The sequence below is a fragment of the Megalops cyprinoides genome, chromosome 25 (assembly GCF_013368585.1).
Source record: "Megalops cyprinoides isolate fMegCyp1 chromosome 25, fMegCyp1.pri, whole genome shotgun sequence".
NCBI classification, from domain to species: Eukaryota; Metazoa; Chordata; class Actinopteri; order Elopiformes; family Megalopidae; genus Megalops; species Megalops cyprinoides.
In genome coordinates this window covers 11,309,387-11,317,760 of record NC_050607.1, presented here as the reverse complement: position 1 = coordinate 11,317,760, position 8,374 = coordinate 11,309,387, and positions in this window count along the sequence as shown.

Below are 8,374 nucleotides of genomic sequence, written 5' to 3'. Positions count from 1 at the left end.
GGCTGACTCCGCGGGCCTGGATAAACGGAAACTTCGGAGGGGGAGCTCCTCGGGATCCTGGTTATTATCGAGGGCCCCGCTCGCACATCGGCAGAAATCCGCTTCGTAAGAGGAGCGGCGTGTCGGAGGAAAATGAATCTTCCTTATCTCCCCATGTGTCACCGTTTTTCTTCCCATGGCTCTAGCTGAAGGACGATGATGTTGTTCAGAGCCCAATATCAGTGCTTTATATTGGATTCAACTTCGATTCCATTTCTCTGTTTGTATCATAGGATGGAGGGAATTTTTTACACCGACAGCTCTCCCAGTCCACTGTCCTATTCTTTTCCCCCATAACCTTATGTGTTTCTTATCGATAGGAACCAGCTTTCATCCTGACAAGCCTTTGTGACTGATGAACTAATAATGAACTGTCTGTCTATCCGTCAGAAGATTGACAGTATAAACAGCCAATGATCATGCACCCAAGAGGACAGGAAAGAATCCTGGATAGGTCTTCATTCAAGGCTATTTCTCACCTATGTGACTGATTGAATCAATGCAGGCTGAGTGATATTAAGAGTATTCAAGGAAGACCTGAACATCCCCATTGGAGTTTGTCTCTAGGGGGTGGGAGTTCAGCCATTTCAAGCCAATCAGAGCAAAGAGACACATGCTGCTCCAAGTTGATCAATTGCCACTAACCCCACTGAGCTCCCTAATCACTGTTCATTCTGACATGTTGCCTGCCGGGGAGTCTCTAAGTAATTCGTTTAGAGTTTCAGGCTCCAGAATTTCAGAGCTCTTTAGCTTAATAGTCCAGAAGCATAGCTCAAGGTTGGAGGTTGCCTCCATTTGGTGCCAGAATGGCCTTTGGGCCCATATTTGGGATGTTTTACAACAATCACGTCCTAAAACAATGACCATCTGATGCCTCCTTCACCCTAAAGGCATTTGCATTGTGTACCATCAGTCAGCAGAGCGCTTTATCATAATATGACACTCTCCAGACCACCATTAATAAGCATTTAACGCCACACCAGCGTCAAAATGAGCACAACCTTCCCACCTCTGCAGCTGGGTGAAAACGAGTAGATCTCCCCTGAGAAAGACAGCTGGAAAAAATCAATCTGTCCCTTAATTCTGGGTGGACGCGGTCAGACCGCGCATGTCTCTCAGGGCACCTGTCTGATCACTGAGAGAGACAGCGCTCACAGTGACTCTTTTCACTGCAGGGGAGATTAATAGCATCGCCCCGCTATCATTACATAAAGATAAATAAATACAGGAAGAAATGTGCAAAGATACTAATCCCCCCCCACCCCCCCACCCCGGTTCGCGATACGGAGCTTTAAAAGCCATCCAGCTGGTTTCCATGACGACAGCTGGAGGAATCGCGGGGCATCTTCGCCCGCTGACGACAGCTGCGGAGAGCTGGACGGCGACAGAGATGGAGGATGAAGTCGTAGAGGGAGAGAGAGAGCAAGAGGGCACTGAGGGAGGGCGAGAGAATGCCAAATTAAAAGACACCCCTTGGAAAAAAAAGCCCTGAGGTTCCACCGCCCGGCAGCACAGTGGAGCCTGTCCCTCCCTAGAGCTCATCAGAGGGCCCCTCTGCATCACAGTAAGCAGAGCAGAGTGGGTGTGCAACAGGGACCGAGAGGCAGGAAAGAGAGAGAGAGAGAGAGAGGGGGATGGAGTTAGAGGGAGACAGACAGAGGGAGAGAACGTCACTGCAGATGAGTAAGGAGAGCTGAAACCTGACCCACATTTTGGGCTGTGGGGTTGTGAGCGTCTTGGTCAGTCACACAGTGCTCACCGCCCTACTGATGACATCACTTCCATGCTGGTGTGGCTGCTGTAGGCCCCTAGGGGCTCTTGTAAGCTGCTGTGGGCCCCTGGGGGCTCCTGGGGGTTGCTTTAAGCTGCTGTTGGCCCCTAGGGGCTCCTAGAGGATGCTGTGGACCACTGGGGGCTCCTGTGGACCTCTATCCTCTCTTTATTCATCCAGCTCCGAAACAGCCCTGAATCTTCCTCACCTGCAATGATCAGCCTGTGCAGGCACAGATGGCGCGATTCCCACAGTAATCTACACGGAAACGTCTGCAGATAATCAGTATTAATCATACTTGATAGTTTGTAACACAAACGGAGGCCCGCTTTCCTGGCTTAATTGCATGGGCTTGTGGCTGTTTGCCCAGTAAGATGCACCAAATGGCATCCTTTTTTGTCTGTAATTTTTTTTTTTTTCATTCTTTTCTGATCTCTAACCAAGACAGCAGGCCTTTGTTAAGGTCCAGAAAAATTAACCTCCTGTCTGTGTTTGATGGCATTTCTGCAAAGGGAGAGTCTTTATCTGCGGAAGAGGCGAGAGGCGAGCAGAATAAAAGGCAAAGCTTAATGGGATAGGATTAGCACGCACGCACTGTGAGTGTTCAGCAGCACGCAGCAGCTGCTTATTGGGGTTAAGGGACCGAGGTGCCTTCAGTTTGCGCTGCGAGGCGGGGAGGTGAGCGCACCGCATTCGGACCCGCTGCTTCAGACATTCTCTGATACTGCTCTTTACTCAATGGCCCCCATCCACTCACAAGGAAGAAAACATTGTGTACAGATGAGTCATTTCATTTTGCTGACCGGACAAAACCAATTCATATTAGTGTGATTTGGACCATAAATCTGGAGAAAAGCAGATGAGATTAGAGCCAGTGAACCAGTGTGGAATTCTCCTTCAAAGTGTCAGGGCTGATCTTTGGAACACCTCTTGAAAAACTGGGAAAGAGAGAAGCCTTGTAAAATGGTTTTATATATGTCTTTTTCAGACTTGTTCTTGTTCTTATTCAGCCATTATTTTTTATCATATCTCTCTTACTGGTGACTCAAGGGTAGGGGTGGTGCAACAGTGTTAATTCAGGCAAGTACTTTGTATCAGTCAAGTGTCAAGTGTTCTGCTTCATATCCCTGATAACCATTTCTGTGCCTACACTTGGTTTCAGGTTTTTGTACCGAATTGATGTTGCCTAGAAAAAGGAAGTTTTGTAGAGAGAAGAGAAACTGAGTGTGCACTGAATATGCTGGGAACTTTTTTAACTCATTTTTGGGATTTATTCAAACAACCACACTTTGGGTTAAGTGCTCTTTATCATTCACTTAGACTGTCGACTGTGGCATCCAGCAATGTGTGGCCGTCTTACGCTTCTCTCTCGTCTGCTCCACTGTTAGAACATTTAAGCTTGGAGTGGGGATTTTGGGAATCTGCCAGGCCAGAGTAGCCTCTGTTTCTACTGACAACGCCCCGTTATCAGAAACAATCATTTGTTCCTGTTGTGTTTTTGTGCTGATGCAGTTTGAACACAAAGAGGATTCAGAGCAAGTACCACACTCATCGACTCCCTTACTGTCTGCTGTGTGGTTTTCCTGGCATGTAAGGTGAGACCCGTCAGATCATACATTTCATCTCACATGTGACCCTTGCCAAGTGCCCAGGTCTGTAACACCAGGGACAGCAAGAAAGCCACCAAAGGGAGGTGGCTTCTCCTGTCTCCAGCTAGCATTCCATCCAGGGAGGCTTCAGTAACAGGACAGGGCACACACACACACACCCACACACACACACACACACACACACACCCACACCCACACACACACCCACACACACACACACACACACACAAACACACTCTCTCTCTTACAGACAGCCACACACTCAGTTACATAGATACGCCTTCATACACACACACATTCTCTTACAGACAGCCACACACACATAAATATGCTTTCACACACACACACACACACACACACACACAGTGATAAAAGAAGAGGCTCACTCTCCCTCTTTGATCTTCTCTTCACAGACGCTCTCTCTGACGGTCTCTTTACGCAAGTCCTACTGTGACAATTGTTTTTAAACGCACGTCATCTTACCATAAGGGTCCGTTACACAGGGATGTCATTCCTTTATTATTTCAAAGACATTGACTGTTTCAGTTCTTATTCCCTGTGATTGGAAAGAGTGAGTTGTCGCACGTACAGTGTGAATGCTATTCATTAACATTAATTCTTTCATTATCTCTCAAGTGAGACATTACACCAGAACCATATATCAAAGCATTAGACTACTTTTAAGCTGTTACTCGCTAAACTGACTTGAATAAGACAGTGAGTTCCCATCCACTGAGTGAATAAAGTGTACGGACCCCAAGCTGATAAGAATTCTTCTTCTGTGTCACTGCAATCTAGAGGGACCCTGTAGAGCTCTGATAAAACTGGGTAGCTGCTTCTTTTTGGGTAGAAGAAACTGTAGTTGAAACTGTAGTTTTCTAAACTCACTGACCTCCCTGACTGACTGAGGATCTTAGGATCTTCCACACTAGCAAAATGTTACCACTAGAGGCTCTTGAGTGGGCAAAGATCCACCAGAGGCTGTTTGAGGGGGTGAAGACCATCGAAGTTGTCTCAGCCAGTGTGAATATCGGCTGCTCGGCTCCTGTTTTGTTTCCTGCTCATGCGGAAACAGCGGGACGTTCTTGGGGAATTGGGAAGCGGGGGCTGCCTGCAGGGAGCTGGTGACAGCGTGCCGTGACGCCCCCATTACCCCCTCACTGTCCCTCGTCACCCGGGGCCAGCAGCTCTGTATCTAAATCAAATCAGCGACGCTCCCTCAGGAAAAGGATCTCCCTTCTCTTTTTTTAGCATGGGGGGAGGGGGCGGGGTGGTGGTTTCGCCTGTCCTTTTAATATCGATCGTATGTTTAATCACCTTCGCCGGGTTGGTCGCGTTTCTCACGGCGATCCTGGCGGGGGCGGCCCGCACATGATTCCATGGGCAGTGTTCTCCAGGAGAGAGCGCTGATTGGTGGATGCTGTTCTCACAGTGCTGTGTCGCCCTACTCTTTGTCGTAGGAATGTTCAGAGCGTTCCGCTATGAAGTGCTGCTGTCGTGGAGATGCAGGACGGAACAGATCTGAATGCGAGGAACAGGAAGTTCGAAGTGAAACAGCGGGCCCCAGACTCCCTCCTCTGCTCATTACGAACGCGGCGGCCTTGAGCATGTACGCCGCATTGTCCTCAGTGTGAACAAGGGGAGCGAGAGCTGCGTGAATGGACATCCATCCCGCTGTCTCTCAGAGAGTACAGCCAGCTTCACACAGGAGCGGAAATGACGCGGTGAATGAATTACCAATGAAAAATCAGTCAGGATGCGGTGCAGAATGCTCAGTCCCTTCCACCCCTCCTCACTGGGTGATGCATCATACAGAGTGCAGACACTTCAGTCTCGATGCAAAAAGCCAGCATGTTACCCCGGTCTTGCATTCTCCATTATAGACTTGCCCCACCAGAAGCTGCAGTTTTAACGTCAGGCAGTTTAGAGTGTGCGGAGAGGTGAGCGAGCCTCTCTCTGTGTCCTGTCTCCCGCTGCTTGCTGGGGTTTAGAAAGGTAAAGACTGGACTCTCCTCAGGGAGCAGGGGGAAACAGCAGAGTGGCGATGCAGCTACTGTAGAGGGAGAGAGAGAGACCTTCAGCCCCCTGTCTTCACAGCAAGGGCCCCAGGTGACTGGCGAGGATGGCAGCGCTCCTAATTAGACCCCCAGGTGTCCCTGTGTCCCCGTGCCTGGTGACTGGGGTCAGAGCCAGGAGATGGGCTCACGCCCGCCCCTTATGTAAGCAGTCTGCTCCATGGGCTGGCGCCCGTACACTCAGACTCTTGCTTAGCAGAGAGTCCTTAGCAGATGCAGCTTCAGCTGCACGCGCACGCACACAGCCACACACACACACACACACTTACATGCTTACTCACTGACTCACTCACTCACTGTCTCTTTCACACACACACCTAAACACACCCACACACACACACCTGCAGCAGATGGACCTGAAACTCCCTACTGCCACCTGCTGGTCAGTGTACAGTACTGCAGAATGGAGACAGGGTGGCAGCAGATTTTGCACACAATGCTTCAGTGACTGAGGATAGAATCTCCCTTGCTCGTATCTCTCAGTGTAGCACTGGACTTGTTAGAGCAGTGGTCTCTCAGGTTACTGATATGATTCCACCTGTCTCTGGGGGTATGCGATTGATACTCCAATGGCATAACACTGTTACTTGCTTGAGCTTTGCTTTAGGATGGAAGAATTGTAAATTTCCCAAAATAAGGATTCCTGCAAGGCACATGAAATAAGGTCAAGGGGGACACATTTTATTTAGCACTCTGCTTATTCACTTTGATTAAAATTACTTGTGGGAAGTTGTGAAATAGTTTCAGCCTAAGCATAGTGAATGGGAGGTGTCCCCTATCATAGGGTCATACATTAGTTACCCACCACCTCCTGCTGAGATCAGGGGAACAATCAGCAGCTTCACTTGCATTCCTGCACGGTCAGCTCAGAGTGAACGATGACCAAGGGGTTTCCAGGGAAACAGAGCACAGAGTGTGGGAGTGGCACAGTCAGGTGCGCTTGTGCACGCTCATACCTCCGTCCCCCTCGCTAAACCCCCAGATTAACCACTCAGAGGGGAAGAGAGGATGACAGCGCAGGCCGTCAGGCGGATTCCCATCATGCCCCACTTCCCGCAGCTCTGACCCGACCTGGAGTGTGGCCGAGGCGGCGGCGCGGGGGCCCGCAGGGTGCAGCTGCTGTGCTTCACGTCAACCGCTTGTGATTAAGTGTAACCTCGTGCCTCCCTCCCTCCATCTCAGAGGCAGAGTAAACATGGTGTCATCTGCTGGGAGAGCCAGGCGCGTTTGTCTGCTGTCGCCGACAGACGCCGGAGCGCTCGCGAAAGAATTCCTTTCATTAGCGCCGGCGGTGTCATTAACTGCAGACACAACGCGAAATAACGCCATGCATTGCTCACTGTGCTGTGAAATGAAGCTGTCGTCAGAGGCGGCGCGGCCCCAGACAGCAGCGCTCCTTTTTGACTGATGTGAAGAGATAAGTTTAGCTGTGGGACGCACGCCCGACATCACTTTCCGGGTTGGGAGCGGTTGCGCTGAGAGCTCCCCTGACCGAACGTTACTTCGCGCTTGGGGATTCCTCGTCTAAATTCCTCAGCGTCCGCCCCTTGCCGCTGCTCCCTGGGTTATCTGCGACCGTAATTCACCCAGCGTCCTCTGGTGCTGTCCTCTTTCCCAAACCGCAGTGTTCCCCCTGCTGTTCGGAACACTGCCGGTCTCAGTGGGGATGGCATTGCCCCGAACGTGTCCTTCACGCTTCACTTATTAGAAGGACTGGAACTGTGAAGCAGCACAGCTGGGAAAGGACGCCTACGCTCCTGAACCCCAAATATCTGAAAAGATACAGATTGACACATAAACCACATGCCATGCAAACCACACGCTTGCACATGCACACACACACACACACACACACACACACATGCACGACATACATGCACAAACACCACATGCCATGCACACACATTAGCAAATTGCACCTGAAAATCAATAACAGCACAACCAGTAGAATATATTACCTATGGAGAGAGAGAGAGAGAGAGAGAGAGAGACGACCCCACTCATAGTAATTGGGAGTGGGAGGATGGAGGCGGTAGCAATAATTAGATTGTGTGTTGAGTGCAGTAATGTGACATTTTACGCGTATTTGCAAGCAATGGGCAGAATGCACGCGGAGACGCACATCCTATTTAGCCAATAGCAAACACGTCATTTGTGTGGCCTTGGGATTAGAGAGATAATTAGAAATACAGGTGTCTGCTGCTTCTATTATGTTGCAGTTCTTTTATGCGCTCATCAGAAGAACATTGGTTTGGGCTTCGGAGAATTTAATACAGACATTTCCACACAGAAATGGACTCTTTTATTGCGTATTCGGCAATTAAGGTTTTATATGCTATTCATGAAGAGATCTGGGTGCTTGTAACTGCTGCTGAGAACATTTTACATCACTGGTATCCTGAAAATGTAGTGCTCTTACAATATATCAGTCCAAGAGCTTCATTCAGGTGCAATTTGGCGTTAGTTCAGCCTGGCGAGTGCATGTGCGGACTGCTGTACTTCTCTGGAAGGTACCTGAGATGAAAAAATGCAAAAAAAATTGGCTGTGAAGCTAATGCTAACAGTCTTGCCATTCACATCACGGAAGTAAGTAGCTGGATGATAAATCCTGAACTGTCTGTGTCACGGGTCACAGTCGGCACTGCCCTCAACCTGCCTCATAAACTTCAAAGTTCCCAGGAATACTTTTTTTGGTGCTCGCGCATGTCTTTTGCCGGGGCAATTAACGAAGTGATTAATTATTGAGGAGAAACCTTCTCTCGATGCACCATACCTGAGCCGCCGTGGGAGTAGCCTGCAGCAGACAATGTCAAAGTCTTTTTTTTTAAGGATGAGAACCAGGTCTTTTTTTTTTGTCTTGCTTTCTCACCGTGGGCATT